The sequence below is a fragment of the Oncorhynchus tshawytscha genome, linkage group LG19, assembly GCF_018296145.1.
Source record: "Oncorhynchus tshawytscha isolate Ot180627B linkage group LG19, Otsh_v2.0, whole genome shotgun sequence".
NCBI lineage: Eukaryota > Metazoa > Chordata > Actinopteri > Salmoniformes > Salmonidae > Oncorhynchus > Oncorhynchus tshawytscha.
The window spans coordinates 6,270,140-6,286,218 of NC_056447.1; the positions used below are offsets into that span (position 1 = coordinate 6,270,140).

A 16,079-nucleotide genomic window follows, 5' to 3' on the forward strand; every position below is an offset into this window, starting at 1 on the left:
GCTCATGAAAACTCGTTCATATACTCACTCATGAGGACGGGGACTGGGGAATGCATAAAGCTGCCGCTAATCATTTATCTACGGTCTCCATTTCCACAGGGAGTGAGTGAGCCCAGGGGCTGTAAGGAGAGCTGCCGGTCCATGCAATGCCAGGGCCAGGGTCAGACGGGGGGCTGGCACGGGGCCACAGGGCCATCTTATTTCAGTGTCTGTCAGGTTGATACCAGCCAGCCAGAGCCGCCGCTCCCCAGCTCCCTTTTAATGACCTGGCGTATCCATGGAGACTACCTGGCTATCAAGCAGGGGGTTGTCACTCAACGTTAACCATGGCAATGCGCTCCACAGCATGGCTCAGAAAGGGGGAGGGGGGCTAGTGGGAAATGGGAACACGGGGGCCCAACAGCATTAGTTTAGCTACTCCTCTTGCTCTTTGATATTCCGGCTCTTCCGACGCCTCGTCTACAACAAAAGCCAGGCACAGCCACTAATAAACACTGTACACACCGGGGGACATAATTCTAATGAACTTTGTTCATACATAGCTGTGTTAACTTCTTGGATATAGGGGGCGCTATTTTAATTTTTGGATGAAAAACGTTCCCGTTTTAAACAAGATATTTGTCACGAAAAGATGCTCGACTATGCATATAATTGACAGCTTTGGAAAGAAAACACTCTGACGTTTCCAAAACTGCAAAGATATTGTCTGTGAGTGCCACAGAACTGATGTTACAGGCGAAACCCAGATAAAAATCCAATCAGGAAGTGCCGCATTTTTTGAAACCGCCTCATGCCAATGACTCCTTATATGGCTGTGAATGGTACACGAATGAGCTTAGGCTTTCTGTCGCTTCCCCAAGGTGTCGACAGCATTGTGACGTATTTGATGGCATATCATTGGAAGATTGACCATAAGAGACTACATCTACCAGGTGGTCGCTTGGTGTCCTCCGTTGCAATTATTGCGTAATCTCCAGCTGCAGTATTTTTCCATTTGCTTCTGATGAGAAACCAACTGTCACGACTGATATATTATCGAATAGATATGTGAAAAACACCTTGAGGATGGATTCTAAACAACGTTTGCCATGTTTCTGTCGATATTATGGAGCTAATTTGGAAAAAGGTTTGGCGTTGTAGTGACTGCATATTCCGGTCTTTTTCTTAGCCAAACGTGATGAACAAAACGGAGCTATTTCGCCAACACAAATAATCTTATTGGAAAAAATGAACATTTGCTATCTAACAGAGTCTCGTCATTGAAATCATCCGAAGTTCTTCAAAGGTAAATTATTTTATTTGAATGCTTTTCTTGTTTTTGTGAAAATGTTGCCTGCTGAATGCTAGGCTTAATGCTATGCTAGGCTATCAATACTCTTACACAAATGCTTGTGTAGCTTTGGTTGAAAAGCATATTTTGAAAATCTGAGATTACATTGTTGTTAACAAAAGGCTACGCTTGTGTTTCAATATATTTATTTCATTTCATTTGCGATTTTCATGAATAGAAAAAGTTGCGTTATGCTAATGCATTATAGTTTAAGTATTTTTCTGTCGATTTCTCAGCCAAGCAGGATGAACAAACATGACGTTTTTCGCCTACAAAAATATAATTTTTTGGAAAAAAGGAACATTTGCTATCTAACTGGGAGTCTCCTGAGTGAAAGCATCTAAAGTTCTTCAAAGGTAAATGATTTAATTTGGTTGCTTTTCTTATTTTTGTGAAAATGTTGCCTGCTGCCAGCACAGCCTAGCATAGCATTATGCCATGCTAAACTTACACAAATGCTTGTCTAGCGTTGGCTGTAACGCATATTTTGAAAATCTGAGATGACAGTGTTGTTAACAAAAGGCTAAGCTTGTGTTTGAATATATTTATTTAATTTCATTTGCGATTTTCATGAATAGGAAACGTTGCGTTATGGTAACACGCTTGAGGCTATGATTACGCTCCCGGATACGGGATTGCTCGTCGCTAGTGTTTAAATAGCTAGCTATGATGAGCTGTTTGGGTGAGCCGGGTGAGGACGACAGCGGACTAAATGGGATATAGTTTAAAATATTGATGCACCGATATGACATTGTTGGCCGATACCGATATCCGATATTTTCCTTGCCAAAAAAACAAACACTATCGATGACCGATATTTAACATTTTAGCTGCCTTTTAAGCATTCTAGTACAGATAAATAGTTAACACACACACATGGACGCAGCGGTCTAAGGCACTGCATCTCAATGCAAGAGGCGTCACTACAGTCCCTGGTTTGAATCCAGGCTGTATCCCATTCGGCCGTGTGTGGGAGTCCCATAGGGGGGCGGCGCACAATTGGCCAAGCGTCGTCCGGGGTCGCTGGTCCAAATGTCAGTCGTGAAGCTAATAGCAGTGACGCTATTACTGTGTGACTCCGGTAAGGCAACATGTGAAAAATAGCGCACTTGGTAGTGTGTATCGGTGCTCGACCAGTCGGCGAAAGCCAACATCACCCACGACAGAGAACAGTTGATTGTCAAGGACAATGAATTCCATTATCTTGGCATTGAGTTGTCTTGCTGAAATTTTCTTAGTCTTTCAAATGACTGCTCGACTTGTTGATTGCTCGATCCACACAGCAGACATTGTGGGCCAGGTTAGGAATGCTGTGTTGCATGTGTTGCACGTGTACATTTTAATGTGGCGTCATCTACCTACGTTATATAAGTGTGCACGCCAGCTTTGACATCGGTTTTGCACATCAGCGTTAAACTAGACATCGGGGCCGATGTCGGCATCGTCCGATTCCAATATCTCACCGATATATCGGGGCTGAAATGGACAACTGCGGAGCAGAACTGAAAAGACCTTAAGATTCCAGCCAGCCTCTCTCCTCTGTGCTGCTGCTGTGATGGCGATGACAAGTCGACTGCTCATACTCACTATGCAAGTCCCCGCTGTCTATCGGGCTTTAAAGTGTCCCTCCAGCCTCCTTTTCACCTAATTTAGCACCTGATTTACTTAACAAAAAGGCACATCTCAATAGGAGGCCCAGGTAAGTCATGACATAGCACAAGTAGGGGGGGGTGGGTCTTTGGTCTTTTGTTCTCTATTGCTCCTCCATTGTTACTCAAACAAGGGGGAGGGACGATGACATCACAACTTCCTATCAGACCTATCCTATCAGACCTACCACTTCAAAATTTCACAGTTGTCTTTTTTTTTTTAAATATATATATTTTTTTAACCTTTTAGTGTGTGTACTTTAATGTATTTATATTTGGGACATGTGCTTTTCAACAGTAAAATAAATACCAAAAAATTGCTGGAGGATGTCTAAGGACAGCGGCACTTTTTCTCTCTCTCCCCCTTGCTCTCACCCACTGAGTGACAGACAGGTGAGAACAGGGGAGGATGGAGGGACGGAAGGAGCGAAAGAGAGGAGACCCACGGTAACTGTCTGATTAAAACACGAGACGTGACCGAGATACAGTAAGCAGACAGCGGGAGCTGAGGAGCCCCCTCCCCCTTCCTAAAACCCACAAAGCCTCTCTCCTGAGTGTCCTTCAGCATATGGGGCTCCACAATGAGATGGGGGTGGAGGGAGGGATGGTGGTAGGGAGATGGAGAGGAATTCTAAACTCTTCCCTTCCTTTTTCTCTTCCTTCCTTAGCCTCTGGCAGTCCTGGCGCTCTCCAGGGCCAGGACTGCCAGAGTAGCATCATACTTTGATGACCTCGTTAGTTCAAGCACAAAAAACAGCTAATGTCCAGATACAAATAAACAGTGCAGTGGGGGCAGGGATGTGTGTCTGGCTATGGTGGTCCCTCAGAAAGGCTTGTTGGCCTGGTAACATTACAGCATAGTTGTACATGACACTGAACATGGCCAAGACATAGGCTAAATGGAACTTATACTAGATTATTTCTAACATATTTTGCCTATTTATTTGATGATCGAGAAGAGAAAAAAAACCTGTGCTATGTTCACCATTTAGGGCAGCCAAAACAACTAAGGCCCTTAGGACAGAAGTAGTCTTCACGTGGTTTGACACGGGAGTGGTAGGGTCACCTTGCATAAAACTGCGGGCCCCACTGTGGTATTCAGCGTAACCCAAGATCCTCAAAAAGCTCAGCGCTCAGTCTTGCTTTTCTTCTCCACTTCCTGTTTTTGATTCATGTTAGCTAATCGAATCCCATTGGGGCTCATGTTTCCAGCAAGCTGCGTTTTCGACACCCACCATCTCAGATTGTTCTAAAATAGTAACTGATACGATTAGCATTCCTGAATTTTTGGGGGGGTTGAAGTATAATTTAATCTGAGAAATGTAGCTAAATGATTAAGACAAAATTTGACATTTTAATTGATAGGATTATATTCAAGAAAATATAGTACCCAACATCCAACGTGGACCAATCTTCTTCCTACGAAATAGTAAAACGTGATGAATCCCCCCCAAAAAAATTTAAAGACACCCACGGCCCCTCCCACCCCAACAACCAGTATACAGTATCAGATCTTAATGTCTGACATAGTAATGCATAGTATTAAGCTGTGGCTTGGAGTATTGCTTTTTCATACATGCAATGTATTCCCTGTGAATCTGATGGTTATTTTCCCCTGTTCAGAAATTTGTCATTGGAGTCGCTTGCATTATTTACCATAAATGAGTGTGAAAGTACCAAGTTTTGCTTCATGATATTTTATTCATTTTGCTGGTCTTTTGTGTTTATTCAACAGATCACAAGATTTCCATTGCAATTTTAGGTAGAGACCAATAGCTTTTGCTCATGATGAAAATACATTGTGTGGTCGTCCTCAAAATTCAAACCAGTCCACCATGAAAGCAATTCAGTTTGTCTTTCTCTTACACTTAATCTGTGTTCAGGAAATGGCCCCTTTGTGTGTGGTTTATTCCCTACAAAAAAGATCTGGATTAGTTACTGTTAGACCATTCCTGGTGAACAAGCAAACCAAAAGGCTATAGTAGTTCTAATGGTTTCAATGACAAAAGTCCCAAAACGCACCCTAGATAGTGTTTTACAATGGTACATTTATTGGGTTGGGTTTAATGGTAAATGTCACTAATCACATTAAATAGAGCTGTTTTATAATAATTTAATTGACAAACATAAGACTGTCATGTAATGGTTTATAATATAATTGTATTATGGTTTCCACAACACTTTATTCCCTAACCCATTTTTCCATCAAGTTTTGGGCTTGTAGGAAAATTATTAATATGAGAATTGCACCATAGGGATAGCCCTCTCAGCGAGCTGCCACCTTATGGACTATTCGGGGAGAGTTGGGCTGAAGCATTTGGTTGCTAAGAGGAGGACAAACTGAATGGCTTGGCCACAATAATGAAAAAATAATGCAAGCAACTTCAATGCCAAAATTCTCTGAATAGGGGATACTAACTATCACCAGATTCACAGGGAATAAATGACATAGGCTGAAGAAGCAATACTCCAAGCCGCAGCGCCATACTACTTGTCAGACTTAGAGAACTGCTAATGTATACTGGTTGTTGGGGTGGGATCAGCGTATAGTGGCTTTTCACCATTTTATTGGATTCCTCATGTCTCATTGGTAGAAAAATGTTTGGTCCAAATTTGATGTTGGGTACTATATTTATTGAACATTAACTGAATCGTAGGAATTAAAATGGCCAATTTGGGTGCACCAACATGCTCAGTATCTCAGAGATCGATATAAATTACAACAAAGTAATTCAGGACTGCCAATCTTACCTGTTTCAAACTACAGAAATTATTTCAGAACAATCAGATGGTGAGTGTCATGGCTTTCTGAAATTACACAACTAATCACGCTTACCTGAGACCCATTTCTCTGGCGTTTCCTGGATAACTTGCTCAGAAGGCTCAAACACACACACAGTTACACACACTTGCACCCACCAGCGTAATCAGCGACTGCTCTCTGTGAGAAATGGCCGCCGCCTCTGGAGCTGATGACCTCTGGTATTAGTCACGCTGGGAGCGCAGGCGCGTCGGCTGCAGTGAGTGCGTGGGTTTAAACACTGCTCTTCTGCCCATGCCTTCTCTCTCTCTCTCGCTCCCGACACCGCCAATTTCCTCTAATGCTAGTCCTTATGAGGAACAGCGGCAGTCTGTTTATACTGCAGTTAAGCCATTTCACTTTGAGCCAGAGGATCAATTTGCAGGGCGCAGAGACAAAAGGAAATGAGAACCTGCTTTCTCTCTCTGTCTCACTCCCTCCCCCCTCTTTCTTTCTCTTTTCTTTCTCTTCTTTCTGCAGAGAAGGGGCCAGTGAGTGAGCACAAGATTGAGAGAGAGAGGGCGGTCACTTATCCTTGTTCGGGCCTTGTCCAGACAGCCCCTTTAACACCGCCTGCTTTGATGGAGCTCTCCTAAGCCCAGAGTTCAGCAGTGGCCATGGAATGCTCTTCAGCGCTGGTTGTTTTAAAGCCCCGCTGTGCTGTTCACACCGTCGCTCCACTCACACCGAGTTCCATTTCTGTAGGCCCTGTTAGAAGGCAAGCCTCAGCTTCTCCAACATGTACTAGGCTCTGTGGCGAATGACCTCAGCCTCTGCTGCTCTGTTGAACTCATTACTAATCACAGAGCACACATATTCTAAACGCTTTCTCACAAACTGCTCGGTTGTTTTTCCTCCCAGTGATGGTGACGACAATGAAGATAGTTATGACGTCACTCTGACTCAGGCATAGGGTTGTTAAATTCCGGTAACCTTCCCAAGAATGCCCTGGTTTTCCAGAAATTCGGGATGGAATATTCCAGATGTACTGCTTATTACCTCCTGATTTCAGGGAACCTTCCAAACAGGATTTCTGGAAAACTAGGGATTTTTGGGGAAGTTACCCAATGTTGCAACCTTACTCAGGCATTACGCATGCCCAGCAAGGTAATGAGAAAACAGTCTGTGATTGAAGGGGTGGGTTTTGACTGGTCCCAAGTCCTTTTTGCCTTGAAACTTCGGCCACTCAAAGTACAGGGAACAAAGACCGAAGAGGAGGGCCAGAGTTCATCGTTTGCAGAAGCCTTTCAGCCTGTTTACTGAAAGGACTAATTGGATGGGCAACTGCCTGGAGGCCTAGCTAGTCCCCCCCTCACACACACACACACGAAGCAGCAACTAACTGGCAGTCGAGCTCGGTGGGCCATTAGCCGCCCCTGTGAGGGCGATTCGCAAAAGGGCGATAAATCTGTCGAAGGGGATCCTAGCGACAGCTGAAACTCTGCACGGAAACAGGCACCGCGCTGCTCCAACCAAGCACTTTTCAAAGGCCTCGGCAAAGAAAGAGGGGAAAAAAAGGAAAGGCGAGAGGAAGAAAAATAAAGACGACCTCTCTGCCAGTCAGTTCATCCATCCTCTCCTCACTCCCACCGTTCCCCTCCTTTCCTCTCATGGCAGGTAGTGTAGTCGGAGAATGTGAGTCATGGGATGATTTAGGCGCGGAGCCTCAGACAATGTCGGCAAGGATGGCGTGCTGATGTAAGAGCCACTCGTGGCACTTCTCTGTGCCAATGACGAGCCGGGACAAATCAGCCAGGCAGGGGATATGGGCCCTCTCCTTTTGATTAATCACCGGATTTATACCGCCACCGCCGTGCTGGAGAGAAGAGGAGGGGGATAGGGGAAAGACAGGAGGGTGGGGAGGGGAGTTCAATCCATCAGTAGAGAAAAAAGGGGTGGAGAAGAGAGAGAGCTCCTCTGGTCAAGTCAGAGTCTTTATTAGGAGAGAGTATCCAGCAGAAGTGGAGATCCTAAAGTGGTGGAGACGCCCTTATGACGCTTCAGGGAAAATGGAACACACAGCCTTTCCTCAAGGGACAGACGGTGAAACATCATTGCTGAAATAAATCATGCGTTTGTCAAATTCGGCATCTTAGACATATTTGTAATTAATCCAGGATAAAGCAAGTGCTTTGTGTTTGTTAAAACTACACGATTACGCGCAAAGCGGTCGGCGTGGTGAAATGACCCTGAACTTCTGTCAAAACGCAAGTGCCTGTCAAGACCTTCACATTGAGGAACGAAGGGAAAATTGGAAAAACAGTAGGCCTACATATAGACGCACTCAAAAAAACATGTCTCCTCTCCCAGGCCTTTGGCTTTCTACACCAAGTGCAGTCCACCACAGGGATACAAGCTGCCTGCCCTCGCCGATGAAACTGAGGAATGCTCAAAATGAGCAGGAGGTGACCCTGTTATTTTTTTCCATAACCACCCAAAATACACTCTCCAAATATCTGGGAATTGTGTCTTTCTTCAAGGCAGAGAGAAGAAGGTTTAGTAATTTGTGAGTTGACCCCGACCCCCCCCCTCCCACTCTCTTCCTTGGAATGAGGCCCAGAGGCTATGCTTCCTAGAATGGCTCTGTGGTCTGAACTGTGGAGGGAAGGAGGCAGGGGGGAGGGGTGGGTCTTCCCCAGAAATCCACAACAAGTCATGCTCTGTGCCAGTCAAGAGGGGCTACGCACCAGGAGATAGGAGGGGGCAGAAGGAAAGTGAGGTCTACCCTCCTTTCTCTCTCTCTGTACCATTTGGCTGGGTTGTAACACTGGGGGAATTAGCCCTTTCTCCCACTTATGCGGGCCCTGATGGTAACCATGGCTACTGCAGCTCAATAGAGGCTCTTCAAAGCAAAGGTTTTCGCTGTTTCAACATCCTCCGACTGGAGTCAAGACTATTCTCAAAATTGCTCCAAGAGCCCCGGGAAAAAAAGGCAGTCAATTATGAAGCCGCTTACTTTGGCTAATGAACAGGTCATGCTTGGAACTCAAGTAGATTCCCCCCCTCACTCACTCCTCTCTCTCTCCCTTTCTACTCCATCTCATTTTTCGCTCTCGCTCTCTCCGAGGTCTGTTGAATCACAGCTCGTTTTTCCCAAAGCCCCTGATAGAGTGGACTGACAGATGGCTGAATGAACATGTCACGTTTTAAAGGACGGGGAGAAAGCTGCTTCCAGGAAACCCCTGTGAATTCCAGTGTGCTCAGCCTGGGTGCCAGAGGGACCCTTCTCCATCCCACATGATGTCCAACAAGCTCCCCCACTCCAAACAGCTACAATCCCACATTGAGCCCTCCCTTCCACTCCCTCGGTGGCTGCCACCAGTCTGGATCATTAGGAATGTTGCCCCCCCCAAGGACGACAGTGTTCCCTGTGATTTCCCTTCACAGTGAAGTAATCCCCTCTTTGGAAAGAAGTCCTTTTAGGGTGAATTAGAGAGGGCTCTATTCAAAGGGGTGAGTGTCAGGGTGGTGGTGGAGAGGAGGGAGGGGAGGTAACACCAGTCACATGGGCCATAGCTGTCCGTGTGGATTAGCCTGGAAACGAGGAGGTGCCTTTCATCTCCGACCCAACCTCACAGTGTTAAAACACAAGCCATGTTGCCAGTACTAACGTGTGGCTGTGTGTCTTACAGAGCGCGGTCCTTCATAAACGCTAATGCATGCTGCATATCGAACAGAACACATGCCGGCAAACTCTCTCACACCATTAAGATAGGCCGGTATCAGGCGTAGATGCTGGGAGGGGGCAGTCGGCATAGCGTAATAAAACACACAGTCGCAGAACTGCTACATCGTGAAGTGCTTTAGGAAGAGCGTATGATCGTAGCATCAAAATGTGGCCTACACACTGACAGCAAGGCTATAAAATGAACCAAGTCAAGAGTAGGTATGAAGAAAGCAGCACAGAATACACACAGGCTATTGGCTCCATCTAAGCAGTCCTTAGATGAGCACCACACACCCTGTGACAGTAACATCCAGGATACGGATCAACTCTGACCCATAAACACATTCCACACCTAATGAGGCTCCAGTGAGGCCCTGAGACAGGATGAGTTTACAACAAGTCGACCTCACTCAGAGGGAGGGAGAGGAGGGAGGCCAGAGAGGGGGGCGTTTGGACAAACATCTAATAAATCTACAGTACCTCTACCACCCTCCTCCCTCTCTCCCCTTTTCCTCCCAGTAGCCTTGACCCTCTCCGGCACCTGGATTTGTGCTGACAAAATACTGCAAAATGGACACTGTCGAACAGACCAGCAGAGGAGGAAATAGTTGGACATGGTTCAATAGATTTGCTCCAGTGACTAATTTGGAGTATGCGAAGGACCCATGGCTCACACACACGCCAATGTACTCCGATTTCAATACCTCACCCTCTCACACATGTTCACATCGACAGACACACACACACACACACGCACACGCACACACACACACACACACACACTCTAACACACACTTCCATCTGTTGTCAGAAAAGCTCCTTCACATGCCAGAGTGCTTAAGATGACAAGTAGCTTGCTATTTACCATACACACACTCAACACCGATAGCAAACATATTTGTCTGAATATATCTGAAAGGAAGATTAAGAGAGAAAAGGAACACAGGGAGAGAGAGGGCCGTTTTTAAATTAGGGCTGTCAAAGTTCCCGCGTTCGGTCTTGGTGGGGCTGTCTCTATTGTAGTGCACTGTGCGCACAGCTTTGAGCAACAATTAAGGAAAACACATGTACATTTTACAGTTCCAATGCTAATTTCCTGCAATTCTACACGTTGCCAAGACTTATGCCTTAGTTATAATGCTATTTGAGTGACTCAAACACAATAACAAAATCAAATGGGGGCCACATGCAATGACATTTTTGGAATTTCAGTTTCTCCCCAACCGTCTAGTTTTTATTTTGGTGATTGTTAGTTCTCAAAGATGATCTTTATAAAAAAGATATAATCTCCATGATCTTTTCTACATACTTTATTTGGTTTTAGTAGTTTAAGGTTAAACCGAAAATGATTTTACTATCACAAAAAAGTATGTTTTTGTTCGTACAGTCAACCGTCCAATCAGAAATTGGGAGAACAATCCCTTAGCATGCCTGAAGATTTAACAGTACTTGAGTGAATGTGTGTGTGCGATGCATCACAATTAACTAATGTCATTAACTCGATTAATTTTAAATCGTTTGACAGCCCTAGTTTAAATAAATACATACGGTGTAGAAACAGGGGGAGGTTGAAGCCAAACCACCCAGAGAATACCTGCTGTAACCAGAGAGATGGGCCTGTAGAGGAAGCAGAACCTGATTAGTTCACCAGTCCCCTCGAACTATCCCTCCTGTGTGTACTACACATGGGTTGTGTTCATTAGGGCATGCAACGGAAAACATTTTACAATGTTTTGCTACAAAAAAAATGTAATGGGATTTTCTTATTCAGGAAGTACAGGAAGTTCTTCCCTGTTTCGGCCTGTTTTCTTCCATGTGGTACCTAATGAACACCAAACCCAGGCCTAGGTCTATGTAATGCAGTGCAACAGCAAAGTGCTCTAAGGCCTCAGTCAAATAAAACCCTCAGAGCATGCTGTTAATACACAAACAGACAGGCAGGTCTATGTTTACAGTGCCCTACTGTACTTTGGGTGGAAAATGGTCTCCTTGCAGCAATAGCCTTTACAGTGCCTTCAGAAACAATTAAAGCCCACTGAATTTTTCCACATTTTATTGTTACAAACCCTGAATTTAAAATAGATGAAATGTCAATTAAATGTCAATTTCTTTGTCACACAATATCCCATAATGTCAAAGTGGAATAATATATATATATATATATTTTTTTTTTAACAATTTAATAGAAAATGCAAAGCTGAAATGTCTTATGTTGATAAGTATTCAACCCCTTTATTATGGCAAGCCTAAATAAGTTCAGAAGTACAAATGTGCTTAACAAGTCACATAAGTTATATGGACTTACTTTGTATGCAATAATAGTGTTTAACGTGATCTTTTTTTATGACACCTCTGTACCCCACACATACAATTATTTGTAAGGTCCCTCACTCTAGCAGTGAATTTCAAACAAAGATTCAACCACAAAGACCAGGGAGGTTTTCCAATGCCTCGCAAAAAGGGCACCAATTGGTAGATGGGTAAAAAAAAATGTAATACAAAATTGAAAGCAGACATTGAATATCCCTTTGAGCATGGTGAAGTTATTAACACTTTGGATGGTGTATCAATACACCCAATCACTACAAAGATAAAGGAGTCCTTCCTAACTCAGGAAACCGCTCAGGGATTTCACCATGAGGACAATGGTGACTTTAAAACAGTTACAGAGTTGAATGGCTGAGATAGGAGAAAACTGAGGATTGATCAACAACATTATAGTTACTCCACAATACTAACTTAAATGACAGAGTGAAAAGAAGGAAGCCTGTACAGGACAATAATATTCTAAAACATGCATTCAGTTTGCAACAAGGCACTAAAGTAAAAAAATAACTTTGTCCTGAATACAAAGTGTTATGTGCATATCCAATACAACACATTACTGAGTACTACTCTCCATACTTTCAAGCATAGTGGTGGCTGCATCATGTTATGGATATGCTTGTAATCATTAAGGACTGGAGAGTTTTTCAGGATAAAGAAGAAATGGAATGGAGCTGAACACAGGCAAAATTCTAGAGTCTGGTTGAGTCTGCTTTCCACCAGACACTGGGTGATCAATTCACCTTTCAGCAGGACAATAACCTAAAGCACAAGGCCAAATCTATGCTGGAGTTGTGTTTTATTTGATTTATTTAACAAAAACAATGTTTACCTTTATTTAACTATTTTCAATGACGTCCTAGGAATAGTGGGTTAACTGCCTTGTTCAGGGGTAGAATGACAGATTTTTACCTTGTCAGCTCAGGGATTTGATCTTGTAACCTTTTGGTTACTAGTCCAACGCTCCCACCACTAGGCTACCTGCCGACCCAGTGAATGTTCCCGAGTGGCCGAGTTACAGTTTTGACTTAAATCTGCTTGAAAATCTATGGCAAGATCTGAAAATAGGTTGTCAAGCATTGATCAATAACCAATTCGCCACTATTGGCCTATTTATTGCCTTACCTCCTTACTTGATTTGCACACACTGTATACAGATTTTTCTATTGTGTTATTGACTCTACATTTGTTTAGCCCACGTGTAACTCTGTGTTGTTTTTGTCGCACTGCTTTGCTTTATCTTGGCCAGGTCGCAGCTGTAAATGAGAACTTGTTCTCAACTGGCCTACCTGGTTAAATAAATCAATTTAAAACAAAGTAAATAAAAAGATGGGCGAGAAAAAACCCAATTCTATTTAATCCATTTTGAATCCAGGCTGTAACAAAATGTGGAACAAATCAAGGCAGAATGAATACTTTCTGAAGGCACTGTGTCTTTATTTATTCTGTCCGTCCTCAGTGGTTGGTAAGATGAGCTTCGTATTACAATCCGCTAAAAGTACTGTGCGATGCAGAGTGACGTTTTAATACTAGTAGCCTGGTATGGTTCCAGTGGATGTACTCATCCTCTGGTTAAATATGCATGGCGATCCCCCGGCGACCTATGAGCCCTCCTACACACAGTAGAGTCAATAGCATATCTAACAGATAAATTGCTAGATTCTTATTCTTTTTTTGTTTGTTGTAAAAGCAGTACGTTGCTCTCTCTGGCTTGGAATTGTTCTGTGTGCGTTGTCGAGATCTACTAAAGTTTCAGATGCGGTGATGTCGTGAGAGGTCAGGAGGTCACATAACCAACCCTCTTGAAGCTCTAACCCGAAAAAGGCACGCACTTTAAAATGTACGGCTGGTGCATTTTTAACAGCTCCGATATAAAATAGAAATGACTCACGCGTTTTCCCTCCCTCACTTTCTCTTGCTTTCTGGGAGGCTGAAAAGGGGTCAGGCTGAGCACACCTGGGGAAGGCCCTCCACAGTGTGCAGTGAAACGAGATTAGGACGGGAACAACAGTTGGCCGGTCAGCTCTCTCAACATGACAAGACGGGTTTCTCCTTCCCTCATTCTCTGTTCATCTGACTTACTCTCCCCCTCTCTACAACCACATTTCTCTATACTTTTTCCACATACATTATTCTCCCTCCCTCCCTCAGTCCCGGAGGTGTCGTGCAGCTGCAGCGCTCTTCTAATCTCATTAAAAAGGCGCCCTTCCCTGTGACACTGACCTCATCAGAGTGGGACCAACTCGGACCACAAAGCCACCCTGCATGCCTGTTAACCTGTCACCTTTCTGACACGGCCACAAGAGAACCTGCTCCCCCTCCTCATTCCTCCCCACGCAGCAGCTGTCGCGTTCACTCGCTGCCGCAAAGAGCCAGAGTAACAAGAGCACAATTTGCAATCCCACAAACACCACTAAGAAAATTGTCCTTGAGTGATACAAGTAGATACAATCGCTTTACGCAGGTCTGTGCCACTAAGAAAACAATCCTTGACCTGATACAAGTGGCTATATTATCACTTTACATAGGTCTGCAGCACAAACACTACTAAGAAAGGGTCTTGGAGTGATATCAGTAGCTACATTAGGGTTGGGCGATATTACAATAGTATCGGATATGGAAGATGGACAGCCATCGTCAATGGTGACGACGTCGTGATATGACAGACGATGTATAGCCTATTTAAACTTGACTGGCACCGCGGAGTAAAGAGCTGACCGGGCAGCCCACAGCAGAGCCATGCCAAGTGGCCTGTTCCTTTGCTATAACCTGCATAATCTATTGAAATAAATATGTTATAAACAATTTACAGAATGCAAGAGAATAAATGTCGACAGAGCTAAGATTTCCGCCCAAGCAGCTCAAAATATCCATACAGAAAATATATATATTTTCTCTCATTGTCGGATGACCTGGGCCATATAGCAGAACACTCCGGTGTCTGCTATTATTTTAAAGGCCTCATTTTGCCATTCCTCTCCATTTGATATGAATACGACTTTTGTTTTTATGCTGGCTTTCCCCTGACGTGATACCTCATGATCAAACAATGAATTTAACTAAGAGTTCTCCGAAAGTTTGAAGTTGTTTTTGAATAGCCTAAAAACATGATAGGCCTAAGGTAATAATGAGAGGTAGAATTAACAACAGCGAGGTAGAAAAATCCAACAAGTAAATTTGAACAAACCTTACCGTTGAGCAGAGCTTCGTGTAAAAAAAATGACGCATGCAGCCCTCCTTGCCGTTGCGAACCAAATAGCCAAAAGCCAAACACTATATGAAAATAGCCTATCAAAAGCACTAAGACAAGTTAAAGTTATGAAGAGTATTTCCCAAATAAGCTATTCTAATAAAGTCTTTGACCTAAAGACGCAGCTTTCAAATGGGAACAAGTGTGAACGTCAGAGTCTAGAGGCTATTCTCTATCACAGCTTTATTCTGAATGAGAACTAAATACAGGTGTGAACGTCAGAGTCTAGAGGCTATTCTCTATCACAGCTTTATTCTGAATGAGAACTAAATACAGGTGTGAACGTCAGAGTCTAGAGGCTATTCTCTATCACAGCTTTATTCTGAATGAGAACTAAATACAGGTGTGAACTAAAACGTCAGAGTCTAGAGGCTATTCTCTATCACAGCTTTATTCTGAATGAGAACTAAATACAGGTGTGAACGTCAGAGTCTAGAGGCTATTCTCTATCACAGCTTTATTCTGAATGAGAACTAAATACAGGTGTGAACGTCAGAGTCTAGAGGCTATTCTCTATCACAGCTTTATTCTGAATGAGAACTAAATACAGGCAACAAGAAGGGAAATTTGAGCAAACAATATCATGATGGAAAAATCGAATGAGAAGTCAAAGGAAAAAGCTTATGAAATAAATGATGTGTAGAGTAAACGATACCATCGTATATCACAATGTTTAATGGGTACTACGATAGGAGAAAGGTACAATAGGAGAAATGTTGACAACGCATAATGTCAAAGCGGAATTATGTTTTTAGACATTTTTTACAAATTATTATTTTTTAATTAAAAAGCTGAAATGTCTTGAGTCAAGAAGTATTCAACACCTTTGTTATGGGAAGCCTAAATAACTTCAGGTAATAAGTTGCATGAACTAACTCAGTGTGCAATAATGGTTAACATTTTTTTTTTGACTACCTCATCTCTGTACCCCACACATACAATTATCTGTAAGGTTCCTCAGTCGAGCATGGTGATGTTATTAATTACACTTTGGATGGTGTATCAATACACCCAGTCACTACAAAGACACAGGCGTCCTTCCTAACTCAGTTGACGGA

General features: G+C 43.4%; 1 protein-coding gene across 3 annotated transcripts in view; it reads right to left on the bottom strand.

The window, feature by feature from the left end:
* The window catches only part of znf609a (zinc finger protein 609a), a 184,312-nt gene that overhangs the window by 38,856 nt on the left and 129,377 nt on the right, over positions 1–16,079 (bottom strand). Inside the window, exon 1 of one of the 3 annotated variants that reach the window (XM_042301317.1) lies at positions 5,816–5,984. The exons of the other annotated variants lie outside the window; for them this stretch is intronic. The gene's annotated coding sequence lies outside the window, so the exon portion shown is untranslated. Of the gene's footprint in view, positions 1–5,815; positions 5,985–16,079 lie in introns of those variants that run through there. 3 annotated transcript variants of the gene reach the window in all.